The sequence below is a fragment of the Giraffa tippelskirchi genome, chromosome 1 (assembly GCF_054371585.1).
Source record: "Giraffa tippelskirchi isolate mGirTip1 chromosome 1, T2T-mGirTip1v1.2.pri, whole genome shotgun sequence".
NCBI classification, from domain to species: Eukaryota; Metazoa; Chordata; class Mammalia; order Artiodactyla; family Giraffidae; genus Giraffa; species Giraffa tippelskirchi.
In genome coordinates this window covers 37727620-37740756 of record NC_137275.1, presented here as the reverse complement: position 1 = coordinate 37740756, position 13137 = coordinate 37727620, and positions in this window count along the sequence as shown.

Genomic DNA, 13137 nt, shown 5'->3' with positions numbered 1-13137 from the left:
TGGTTTCAGGAATACTTATTAACATGAAAAAGTCAAATATCTAAACAAGAGTGAATTAAACAATTGGTAATTATTCTGCTGTACTTGAAATTTTTCCTCAGCTGACACCTATATCCCTAGTGTTTTAGAACTGCACTACTAAGATGCAGCCACTGTAATTCTAATAGAGTTTGAGTCCTTGGTCTGTGTTCTGATACAAAGAAAAGTAGGCATTATTTTCATACTTGTTGCCAGTGAGAGACTTATTGCAATACAATGTGTCTCTCTGTACTCAATTAACACCTCAATCCATTAAAGTTGTATTCACTTTTAAAGGACAAGAAAAATGTGAGATAGGAGTTGTCAAAATGAATAAATGATAAAGGAAGCCAGAATAGGCCCATTTTAGGGAGCAGGGTAAAATTGTTCCCATCAAAATCTCCCTTCACAATGAATCCTGAATCTACATTCGTGACAGCATCTTTTGACATTAAAGGCTTTACCATATATTAATTTACAGATATTCTTAGAAATGATATGATATGATATGAGTCATTGCATAGTGGGTACAGAGTTTTCCGTTCCATTCACTTCAGTCACTCAGTCATGTCCGACTCTGTGACCCCATGAATCACAGCACGCCAGGCCTCCCTGTTGGTTAGCAACACTTGGAGTTTACCCAAACTCATATCCATCGAGTTGGTGATGCCATCCAGCCATCTCATCTTCTGTCATCCCCTTCTCCTCCTGCCCCCAATTCTTCCCAGCATCAAGGTCTTTTTGAATGAGTCAACTCTATGCATGAGGTGGCCAAAGTATTGGAGTTTCAGGTTCAACATCAGTCCTTCCAATGAACAACCAGGACTGATCTCCTTTAGGATGGACTGGTTGGATCTCCTTGCAGTCCAAGGGACTCTCAAGAGTCTTCTCCAACACCACAGTTCAAAAGCATCAATTCTTCGGCGCTCAGCTTTCTTTAGAGTCCAACTCTCACATCCATATATGACCACTGGAAACACGATAGCCTTGACTAAACGAACCTTTGCTGGCAAAGTAATGTCTCTGATTTTTAATATGCTGTCTAGTTTGGTCATAACTTTCCTTCCAAGGACTAAGCATCTTTTGATTTCATGGCTGCAATCACCATCTGCAGTGATTTTGGAGCGCAGAAAAATAAAGTCAGCCACTGTTTCCACTGTTTCCCCATCTATTTCCCATGAAGTGATGGGACCAGATGCCATGATCTTAGTTTTCTGAACGTTGAGCTTTAAGCCAACTTTTTCACTCTCCTCTTTCACTTTCATCAAGAAGCTCTTTAGTTCTTCTTCACTTTCTCCCATAAGGGTGGTGTCATCTGCATATCTGAGGTGATTGATATTTCTCCTGGCAATCTTGATTCCAGCTTGTGCTTCCTCCAGCCCAGCGTTTCTCATGATGTACTCTGCATAGAAGTTAAACAAGCAGGATGACAATATACAGCCTTGACGTACTCCTTTTCCTATTTGGAACCAGTCTGTTGTTCCATGTCCAGTTCTAACTGTTGCTTCCTTACCTGCATACAGGTTTCTCAAGAGGAAGGTCAGGTGGTCTGGTATTCCCATCTCTTTCAGAATTTTCCACAGTTTATTGTGATTCACACAGTCAAAGGCTTTGGCATAGTCAATAAAGCAGAAATAGATGTTTTTCTCGAACTCTCTTGCTTTTTCAATGATCCAGCACATGTTGGCAATTTGATCTCTGGTTCCTCTGCCTTTTCTAAAACCAGCTTGACCATCTGGAAGTTCACGGTTCATGTTTTGCTGAAGCCTAGCTTGGAGAATTTTAAGCATTACATTACTAGGGTGTGAGATGAGTGCAATTGTGAGGTAGTTTGAGCATTCTTTGGCATTGCCTTTCTTTGTGATTGGAATGAAAACTGACCTTTTCCAGTCCTGTGGCCACTGCTGAGTTTTCCAAATTACTCTCATATTGAGTGCAGCACTTTCATAGCATCATCTTTTAGGATTTGAAATAGCTCAACTGGAATTCCACCACCTCCACTAGCTTTGTTCATGGTGATGCTTCCTCAGGCCCACTTGACTTCACATTCCAGGATGTCTGGCTCTAGGTGAGTGTGAGTGATCACACCATCGTGATTATCTGGGTTGTGAAGATCTTTTTTGTACAGTTCTTCTGTGTATTCTTGCCATCTCTTCTTAATTTCTTCTGCTTCTGGGCATTAATGGCGGTTTTTATTTTCTGATGCTTTGATATCTGGGGGCCTTACTGACATTCCCAGTGCTAGCCAGTTTCTAGAGATCAGAATGGACTAGCTTGCAAATGTGCATTTCACATGCAAGTAAATCCATTCAAAGCCTATACCCTAAACACTCTCCTTTGTCCAGATCTCATGCCACTTTTTTTCTACATGAATTACCCCAGAGCCAGGTAAAAACATCTAGACACAGCCCATATATCCCAGAGCCTACTAAAATTATTCAAACTTGCCAATACTGAACTTGCCCACCCTGCCTTGCCTTTCCTGTGAAAGTTACAATAAAGACTCTTCCAACCTCTTCTTCCTTCTTATTCTGCCTCCTGCCTCACTCAGGTGTTCTTCCACGTGGCCCTGTGTGGCATGGCAAAGCCCTTGCCTTGGAAGCTGTGAGAAACAAACTATCCCTTCAATGGCAATTGTACTCAGATTTGTTGGCCTGAGTGTACCTGAATAATAAAATCCACCTTTTAAAATAATAATATCTGATGTGAAAGTTGGCAGTGGATTGCTGAATGAGAGAAAAAAAGGCAGCTCACAATTTCTTTTTTCATAGACTTTCTTTGAGTTCAAACAACTGATTGGTTTTCTGATGAATACTCAAGCTTTGCATGTATATAGTCCTTAATGAGCACTAATGCCCTAACCTTGTGTGAGGAAAGCATTCTGAAGTCAATTTATGGTAGATGGAAAATTACATTCAAAGCATCTGGAGCACTTTTAATTTTCTTATCCTCAGAAAATAATAATAATCAGACTTGCCCATATAACTAGTTATGCATTTCTTCAAAAAAATTGAATAGTCTCATTCTTCAAAATACCCAACCTATAGGAGCACCCAAATAATTAAATCCTCTCCTGCAAAATGAAGGATTGAAAGTGAAGACATCTAACTAGAGACAGATGCACAAGAAAAACATTACATAAGACTACCAAGAATGAAAAATAGAAAACATAAAGCTGGCTGGTGTCTAATACCAGTATTCTTCAAATATTTTTGATGGCCTCTCCCCTCAGTAAAAAATTTTGTGTGCATCCCCCAATATCAAAACTTATTTCAAAGTATAAATGTGTACTGACAAGAGTAGTGAAGTACAATTTACTTCCTAATTTCTAGACTCATGGAAAGAATTCTTATTTTCTTTTTACAACTCAATGCATTATTTATGATAGTCTCTTTAATAACACATATTTCTTGGAGAGCTTTAGGTAACTATAGCTTACTATCTAGTCCAGATTATTGAAACAGCTTTCTGTCTTTGTTTCTTCTTTTCTGGCTACACTCTGCCCCTACTAACATTCTTCAGACAGCAACCACAGTGATATTTTAAATGATTAGTCAATTTGTGTCTGCTTTAGATTCCTCCAAATCTCCCAACTGTCAGAGTTTGAGTTTCCCAGATGAAGACTGTGAGATGAGGTTTGGTATGCAAGTGATTTTATAAGGAAATGTTCCCAGGGAAACTGGTAAGAAGCTGTTCCCAGGGGAAACTGGGGGAGAAGAACAGAGAAAGGAAGAAATCCAGGCAGGGCTCTATCATAGGCAACGTCCCAGAGAGGGTCATTTCAGCCCAATTCCAGAGAAGAACTCTTGAGAGAAAATTAGCCCTCAGTGTTTTCTCAACTAGAGACTGCACCCATGAATTTAATGAGTGGTAGGGGTCACAGACATAAATTTTCAGATGGTTTTCTGCAGTGTGGACAAAGCAGGCCACTGCCACTTGCAGACATCCGTCCCTAAAAAGAAAAAAAGAAAAAAGTCACAGGCACTAGTTCTTGGAAAAAAAGCACACTGAAGCTGAAATATGCACAAAAATGGTCATACAGATCCCAGGGAATTTGGGCACCAATATCATTCATTACATAATCTCACTTAGAAAAGAAGAGTGAGGGACAGGGAGGTCCGGCCTGCTGCAGTCCATGGGGTCACAAAGAGTCGGACACGACTGAACAACTGAACAACAACATTGTTCATTACATAATTTCACTTAGAAAAGAATGGCTATGTGAGATTTAGCCCTGACTCTCTGTAACTTCATCCTGTAACTCTCCCACACCCCAACCCAATTAGTTTCCTATACCCAAACTAATCCACGTACATGCTCTTGCTTTAGCAAACCAAGTTTGATCCATGTGGCTTTATTCCTCTGCCTGAACTTGCTGACCTCCTTGTCGTGTGACTCCTCTGTTTGATTCTAATTTAAGTTAAAACGGTTTCTTTTATCAGAGTCCTTCCAAAGAAGTTTCTGTGCCCCTCAGACTCTTGGCTATAGGAATTTATTCTTTACAGTACTGATTGCAGTCTGAAGTCATCCTATTGTTTTAGTCTCTGTCACCTTCATTACAATGTAAACTTCATGTCCATCTTATTCATCCTTTTATTCCCACCACACAAAATGTTGTCTAACATGTGCTAGGTTATCAATAGTTGTTGTTTAAAATAAATAAAAGTTCATACATGACCTGCTTGTATCTTGTTGTCGACTTCATCTTATCTTCCTAAAATTCCTATCCTCTATTAATAAGGCTGTTCTTAGGAAATGGAAAGCATCTCATCAGGAATAATTCGGAGAAGGAATTTAAGAAGGAATTTACTCAGCATAAAATGAAGCAGCTATATAAACTATCAGAGTGCATTGCCATGTCGTTCACACTGCTTGTTTGTGAATCTCAATTAATGCATTTTTTATTGATTTCACTGAGGTCCCTTGCCTTGGACTTCATAGCTTAGGAAAGTAAACAAATCTGTTTGTATAAACTATATTCTAGAAGGCAGCAATATACCTGAACACAACAGGAACAGAATACAATCTGAGATTTTTGATGTATAAAATGGCATATGTGGGTGTCAAAATTTAACTCACAATACTCCACATATACTAAGGGAAATAGGCCTAATTTAGTTTGCCTATAACCAACGACCATTACTCCTCAAGTCTCCACTGTTAAGTTATAGAAAACTTTCGATTTGGAAACTTTTGGTTTAAAACTTAACCTGATTCAATAATTTAAAGAGTCTATTTAATAATTTAAATAATTTAAATCCAAGTCCATGATTAAAGACTCCATTTAGATGACGATCAGTCTTACTAGAAAAATTACTCAGTCATTCAAATATCTCAGGCATCTACCTCTTATCCTGAATCCTCTCTAGGGTTGGATACAAATGTATAAAGCAAGAATGTGCCTTCTGTACATGTCTGGCCAGAGGAAAGTTTCGGGGGCTCTCATTGTGATGTCTGTCCCCAGGACTATGTCCCTAGTCTGTCCCTTGGCTACTTCCAAATGGGCAAGGTATGTGGCTGCTTTGACTCAAAGTCGTGCTTTTCTCTCCCTTTATGTTTGGTTTAAATTCTAAGATACTCTTTTATTACAGGTAGAAAATACAAAGGTATAAAAATAATTTTATAGAATATGTATAGCTCAAAATTTATATATAGAAATGGATAAGTAATTTTATTAAAATAATTATGTGTGCTTATGTGTATGACAAGTCAAAATTATTTACATTACTATATATAATCTCTTTCATTTGGTCACAAATTCTAACATTTTATAAATAAATGAGTCTTGAAAATCAATAAATTAAATCCTTTTATTTTTTAAATGGTTTTAAAAGCTAAGACATATAGCAAAATATGGGACTTTTTCTTCCCAAATCTCAAAACTCTGGGAGTTTCAAATGTGGAATTAAGGTCTCAATTCCCAGCATAATATGTTTTCTTCTTTTCTACAAGGTTTAACATTACATTCTATGTATTTCCACAGCTGATCTTAAAATACAAGGGACATTTCTTAAGTTCTCCTTCTCTCCTTGGTATTTGACAGTCTTGACAGCATGTAACATACTACTACACATTACTGCATCTCCTCTGGGTATTAGTAGCTTCTTTTTTTTGTGGGCTTTCCTTTATCTCATTCTGAAATTTAACTAAAAGAGCACAGACTTCTCTCCAAAGCTGTTACCCACTTTCTAGTATCTGTTCTTTCTCAGGACTCTCTCTGAGTCAACTTTTTCTTCTCAGTTGTTACCACTAAGTAGATGATTCACTAATCATCTTTTAAAAAAATTTATTTCAACTTCCTCCTGTTATTTCCCACCCACACAAGCTGAATTTCTTCTCAGGTAATCATATTCCTGAGAGTAAAGAGCAATTTTCCCACAATTTTATGTATTTAGTATAACCCAGACACAAAGTCAAAAGTACAGTCAGAGTTAAAATAAATACAGATAAGCAGTGCCTTAGTTACTCATATATATATATATATATATATATATATATATATATATACATACACACACACATTTTTTTTTTTGTACTGTTGAATCAGAAGTGGGTATTTCTGGTGAGGGTAGAGGTGGGGAGTGGGACTTACAACCCTGAGGTTCCAGTGACTCTCACATGCTAACCATCCTGAAAAGAACAGAAAAATTATATTTCTACTGTGTCTGTGTGTAAGGCTTCTCTCCATGTATTGTATTGCATGTTATGTATTCCATAACATCTTATGGGAAACCCAAGTGAATATCTTGGCCAACCAAATAAATATACTTTACATTATAAAATCCCATTCTCCTCTGCCACAGATTATAATCATATGAAACTCAAAACTCCAAAGTTTTCTAAGAACCTGGTTATTCGTAATTAACAGGTAATTTCTATTCAGCCTATGTAGCATTTAGTTTGGACCTAGTAATGGAGACTATGATATTATTACAGCCATTGAAACGTTTTTAGAGAATGTGTTAATACTGGAGAATATTTAGTCAATAATATAATGAGGAAAACATAGAATAATATATAAAGGAAAACCTGAGTGAAAAATATGTCAAAAATTTAATGGTGGACTTCCCTGGTGATCCAGGAGCTAAGAATCTACCTGTCAATTCAGAGGACACAAGTTCAATCCCTGGTCCGGGAAGATTCCACATGCTGTGGGGCAACTAAGCCTGTGGGCCACAACTAATGAGCCCATGCTCTAGAGCCTGGGAGCCTCAACTACTGAGCCCAGGAGCTGCAACTACTGAAGCCCATCTGCCCTAGAGTCCATGCTCTGCAATGAGAAGCCACTTGTTGCAACTGAAGAGTAACCTCCGCTTGCTGCAACTAAAGAAAACCTACACACAGCAATGAAAACCCAGTGCAGCCAAAAACGTAAAATTAAATGAATTAAAAAAAAAAAAACTTATTTCTAAACAAACAAAATTATTTAATAGTGTTTCACTTTGCAAGAATATGGGAAGACTGGGCTGGTTAGTTTTGTGTTCTGATTCTCAATATTTCTGTTGATTTTCAATTAGAAGAAAGTCTTACTTTTATAATTGAAAAAATTAAGATATAAATGGAAATGTATGGTTAAACTATGTTTTACGTATTTGTGACTTTGTCAAGGAAATTGTATTAAGCATATACCTTTGTTCAGTAACCTGTATTGTGAGTTCAAGAATTGCTTTTGGTTTATTTATTTATATTATTTTATTCTGGCATATAATAAATCTTCTAAAGCGTATTTTTTTATTTTGTGTCCAACTGTTTCAAGTATGTTTGTATTCATTTGTATGCCTAGTTCTGTGCTATAAAAATAAGTCAGTTTTTGCATGTTTCACTCACCAACATGCTTTAAAAATCTAGACATGTTGCTTTGTATAGACCCTTTTCTCCCAGCAGGTGAAGTTGAGTTCCCATATCCCTAAATTCTACCAACATGTTTTCAAAGTTAACTTACTCTATTTTAGCCCTTTATTCTTCCATAAAAACTTAAAATAATTTCCTTAAATCTCTCAAATAAATACAACCAGAATTTCAGAATGACACATTCACAAATTAATTTTTGTAATTAATTTTGATTAATTTATAGTAATGTCACTTCTCATTATTTAAACCTTTAGGCTTTTAGGTTGACTTTTAATATTTTTCCATATCAGATATTCTTAGCAAATTCTAATTCTTTTTATGAATGCTTATATTAGTGGTGTCTTTATTATAATCTCTTATTTATTACTGCATTGTATGGAAATACAATCAGTTTTTGTGAATAATCTTGTATATGGTGACCATGAACTGTGTTATTTCTAACTGATTAAATTAGACCATCAGATTATAAACATTTTCCACAGTAAATCTATTTTTTGTAATTTGAAATAAAGTATAAAAAAGTGTGAGTTACTATATTTGAAAATGTTGCCATATTCTACATATACTTGAATTCTGTCAGCATTTTCCCTTATCACTGTAACTGATGAAATTGTCAACCATAAGACTGAAGAAAAATCTAATTAACCAACAGTTATAAACTGTGATCCTCCCTGTCATTAATCTCTAGCAAGGCAATCTTTCTAGACCATTTTCAGAAGGACTTTGAGACATTTAATATTATGGTGTACTACCCCCTACTCTGTGCTCCACATTTCATTCGTTCTGACAAAATGCCATTAGACTTAGTCCTAAGCATTAGAAAAAAATGTATCTATTTCTGTCCTAAAGTTTCTTTTTACATAATAGCATTTTCCTTTAGAAAAACTCTCCTAGTCTCTCATCACCTATTCATTCATTTTTCCCCAGCAAATACTTGACTTTTCTGATTATGGGGCTTTAGAAGAATGAGATAGACCTATGATACTTACTTTCTCCATATGTGGGATCTGCCTGGAAGCAGAAGTCCTACCCTCTCTTCTTGGTCTCCAGCTGATCACAAAATTTAATTTTATGATTAAATATAGCTCTCATCTATATATTTAATTTTATGATTAAGCATGGATTAAGTTTAGCTAAATATAGCTATCATGGATTTAGTTTTCCAGTAATATAATGTAACTTCATTCACAAATGGCAGATTGTTCCTAATAAACACAGTATTAAAGAAAGAGACTATGAAAATATCCTATCTACTTGTATTAAAGCAGATAAACAACTCAATGAAATGACTAGAAATCTAAAGGCTGAAGAGGTTCTTACAAAACCTGTGCTTGGAACTTATGCCTCTAAGAGTAATGCTTGCTCAGAGAATCAAGGTGAAACTGGGGTGATCAGAAAAACATGATTCAACTCTCTCATCAGATAAAAGATAGCAAAAGAGTTAAAACGAAATGCCATTTATTCTGGTGTAAAGAAAAAGATGCCTCCTGCTATTCCAGTTCTACAAGATCAAGTGATTAGTCACTGCAGTTGTCCACAAACAGCTGAGGGGAATAAGGATGGAGAGAAAGAGGAAGCATTCTGTGCCTTGTTTATACTGGCCCCTAGACAGTCACAATATGTATCTGAGGAAAAATTTTATGACCCCAGAGTCTTGCCTCTTCCTATAAAGAGAAAAGCACTAAATCATTACTTGAGATGTCTCTTTTTTCTGATTGTCAGTCACTTTCTTTATGCTTGTTTACTGCATGTTTTTTTGCAGTAAAAAAGTTCATATGTATCTTGGCTGCTGCCTTACCTCTTCAGAGTATTTCACTGGAGCTACCACAGAGGCTGTCACCTAGGCTATAGTCCTCAGTAAGTCTTCGAAATAAAACTTAGCTTACCACTTCTAGGTTGAGCATTTTTTTTTCAGCCAATATGGAAAGAGAGAAATTTCCTTATGGGGAGAAAGTTGAACCTTAGAAACATGTTAAACAGATAGAAACTGGAAAATGATCTACAAGATCAAGATAAAAAGATACAAAGGTGAAAATGAGGTCGATTTGAATGTAACTGCTCTTAGAGACTATCTGGAAAGATTATGTTTCTCTAGTTGTTTTCTATCAAATAGTGTTACTCTGGCCCAAGAATGTCAAGGTCACAGAATGCAGACTAAAATGACTTCCCAAGCAAGATTCAGGGTCTAGAGAAATATTGAGGACAGTCCCTTATACCTGCAGATGAAGTGTCTAACATAGGAGGAACTAAAAACCTAAGGATGGCTACAGCATGTCCAGTGGCTGTTGAAAACTTGAGCAAATTTTAGAGAAGACCAGAAAGATCATTGTAAAATACTGATTCAAAAGTGAACTTTACTAGAGGGTGGAGTACAGGGTTACCTGTGCCCTGGACACATATGACTGAAAATGTATTAAATAAGGATTCCAATAAAAGATAGAGAAAACGGTAAGCATGGCCACAACTTTTCCATAAGGCAAAAGTGAGTAAATTAAAATAAACTATGTTGTGTTTTGGGTAGACACAGTGCCACGTACCGGCATAAAGCCCTAGGATGGAAACACAGGTTGAACACCTCCTTTTGCAGTTCCTCATCTAAAAAGTAAATTCAACACTCTGAAACTAACCACACTGAAAGTAAGTAAGTCATAGGGAAGAACTATAGTAAATACATTGTAAGATTGAAGTAGATGTTTGTGTGATGGGAAAATAGTTCCTAGGTAGGATTATCCGACTCAGAATGAAGCAGAGGGAAAATACTGTTTTGAACTGGATATACCTGGCAGGCCTGTATTTCTCATGAAGGGAGACCCACAAGGAAAAATATCTAGAATAACATGCTAAAAACAATAATAACCTATCATACAAAATCATAGAAATTGTAAAACAAAAGTAGGCACTCAACTTCAACAAACAATATCCCGACATGTATTTAAAGTGAGGAAAAGGGTGAACCCAAGAAGCAGGTTAAAATGTTAAGAAGGATCATCCAATCATTTCTAAAGTAGTAGGAAAGTGGTTCTTAACACTGCACACACTCATGCACCTCGGGTGCTTTAAAAAAAATAATTAAGGCTTCTGTCATAGCTCAGATCTATTGAATTAAGAACTCTGGGAAGGAGGGAGGTTTTTGTTTTTTTTTAAGAACTCCCGTAGTGCCTTCCAAGTACAGTCAGAGTTCAGAGGAACCACACTAGAGGCAGATTTTGCTGCTGCACAAAGATATGGAGTGGAGTGCCATGCATAAAGCTGAGAAAACGCAATGTCTTAAGACAGTCATGGTAAAGCTGCTGTGTACTGTTGGGCCCCTACTGGAACCCCTCTAGAAGGATTAAGAGTTCCTTCAACTCAGGAATCTTCAGGGAATAATTCCATAGCAGGAGCATTTATGGGGACTGGGAGCCAAGTTTCCCTTGGACACAAGTTTCACAGAATAGTCAATTCCAGAGCAAGAGAAGATTACATTCACCAATGAGCAGGACAAGAAATGCCTGATCAAGGGGCTGAAAGTGCCACGTCTCTACACAGAGCTCATACTCAGTATTATACAGGAAAAACAAACATGGAGATTAGGGGGAAATAAAAATTAGGTGGTTCCTAATTTTTATTAGGAAATAAAAATTTACCCTCTAATAAAAGTTAGATGGTAAAGAGTCTGCCTGCAATGTCGCAGAACCAGATTCTATCCCTGGGTTGGGAAGATCCCCTGGAGGAGGCCATCATAACCCACTCTAATATTTTGCCTCTAGTATATTTTGTCCTCACGGACAGAGGAACCTGGCATGCTAAAGGCCATAGAGTTGCAAAGAGTTGGAAACAACTGAAGCAACTTGGCACGCACGCACAAAAATCAGGCATCTTGAACTATTCTGCATTAGGACCTGGGGCTAACAATATTGCAAATTCTATTATCAAAGGTCAGAAATGTTTCACATAACACTCTCTGCAAGAGAATCAAGTAGAAGTTATTTTATACATTTAAAAACTAACCACAGATTCCTGAACTGGGAAGCAAAACAAAAACAAGACCATTACAAGCTCTTGTTTTTCTTAATGTTGATGCCACCACTTCTTGAGTCTGTGTCTATTGCTTATGAAATAAACCATTGGGATATTTTTCTTCTCATTCAGATGGCCTTCCTTACCCCTTTTCTGCTTCTCACTTTTTAAGAATACCCATTCCAAAAGCTCAAAATGCTAGCAGCCAGGATTCCATCCGTCCCTCGTGAATCCAATCATCTTACCTCTCCACCAACAAACCACTTTACCCATCAGGGAGTCAACAAATTCAGATTATCTTACATTTGTCTTTCTTCTCCAAGCTTTAATTTTCTTTTCTTATTTCAAAATGCAGCCCTATGAAGTGTGAGATATAGGGTCTAAAAATTCATTCATATAAAATGCTGAGTCATGTTGTTGTGAGGTTACTGAAATGAATAGGATAAACCCGTGGAGCTAGTTGGTCAGAAACATCAGAGTCTGGGAGATCCAACTTCCTCCAAGTCCCGCCTGCATCTGGTGCCACCTGGTGGCAGTTGTCCAAAGTAGCTGAAATAGTAAATAGGGATATCTCTGGGTCTGGGATAGAAGCAGTGATGCCAGGAGTCTGCCTAGGAATGGACTCATTTTGTTGTCCCACCGTTGAGCAATTGGACCAGAAGAATAATGAGGATACGAGGACATACCTTCTCAAGATACAGCTGCCTATTTCCCTCCTTGGCCTTGTCTTCCCTTCAGAATGAAAAGACTTTATTCCTATTCAAGAATGTGGTTTGGGGACAGAATAAGAACTAATCACTAATGTCATTATTTCCAACTTGGATAAACTTGGATTAACTCAGGGCAGACTACCACAGGGTTTCTCTATATTATTTTTCTAGCTCATGCCTAGTTTTAGCTTCCTTTTTTTAAAAGATATTTGTCATGCTTTTCCTAGACAATTACAGCAGCTTCTCAGTTTGTTTTCCTGCATCTTTAAGATTTAGCTCAAATAGAATTTTTTCCTAAATGCTTCCCATTCGCCTTCCCCTAGCTTTCATGCCCTTCCTCTGTGCCTCTTTAGCATCCTCCATAAATATTTATATAAAGCATATCAACCTTTCATAATACATTGCTTAGTCATCTGTCCTTTTGATGTGAGCTGCTTTAGGGCAATGTCCTATAATCGTTTTATTCCCATCATTGACCATAGTGCCTAGAAAATTGCAGATGATTATCTTAAGTGTAACTATGTATCCCCCCATTTTAAACATTCATAACACTACAGAT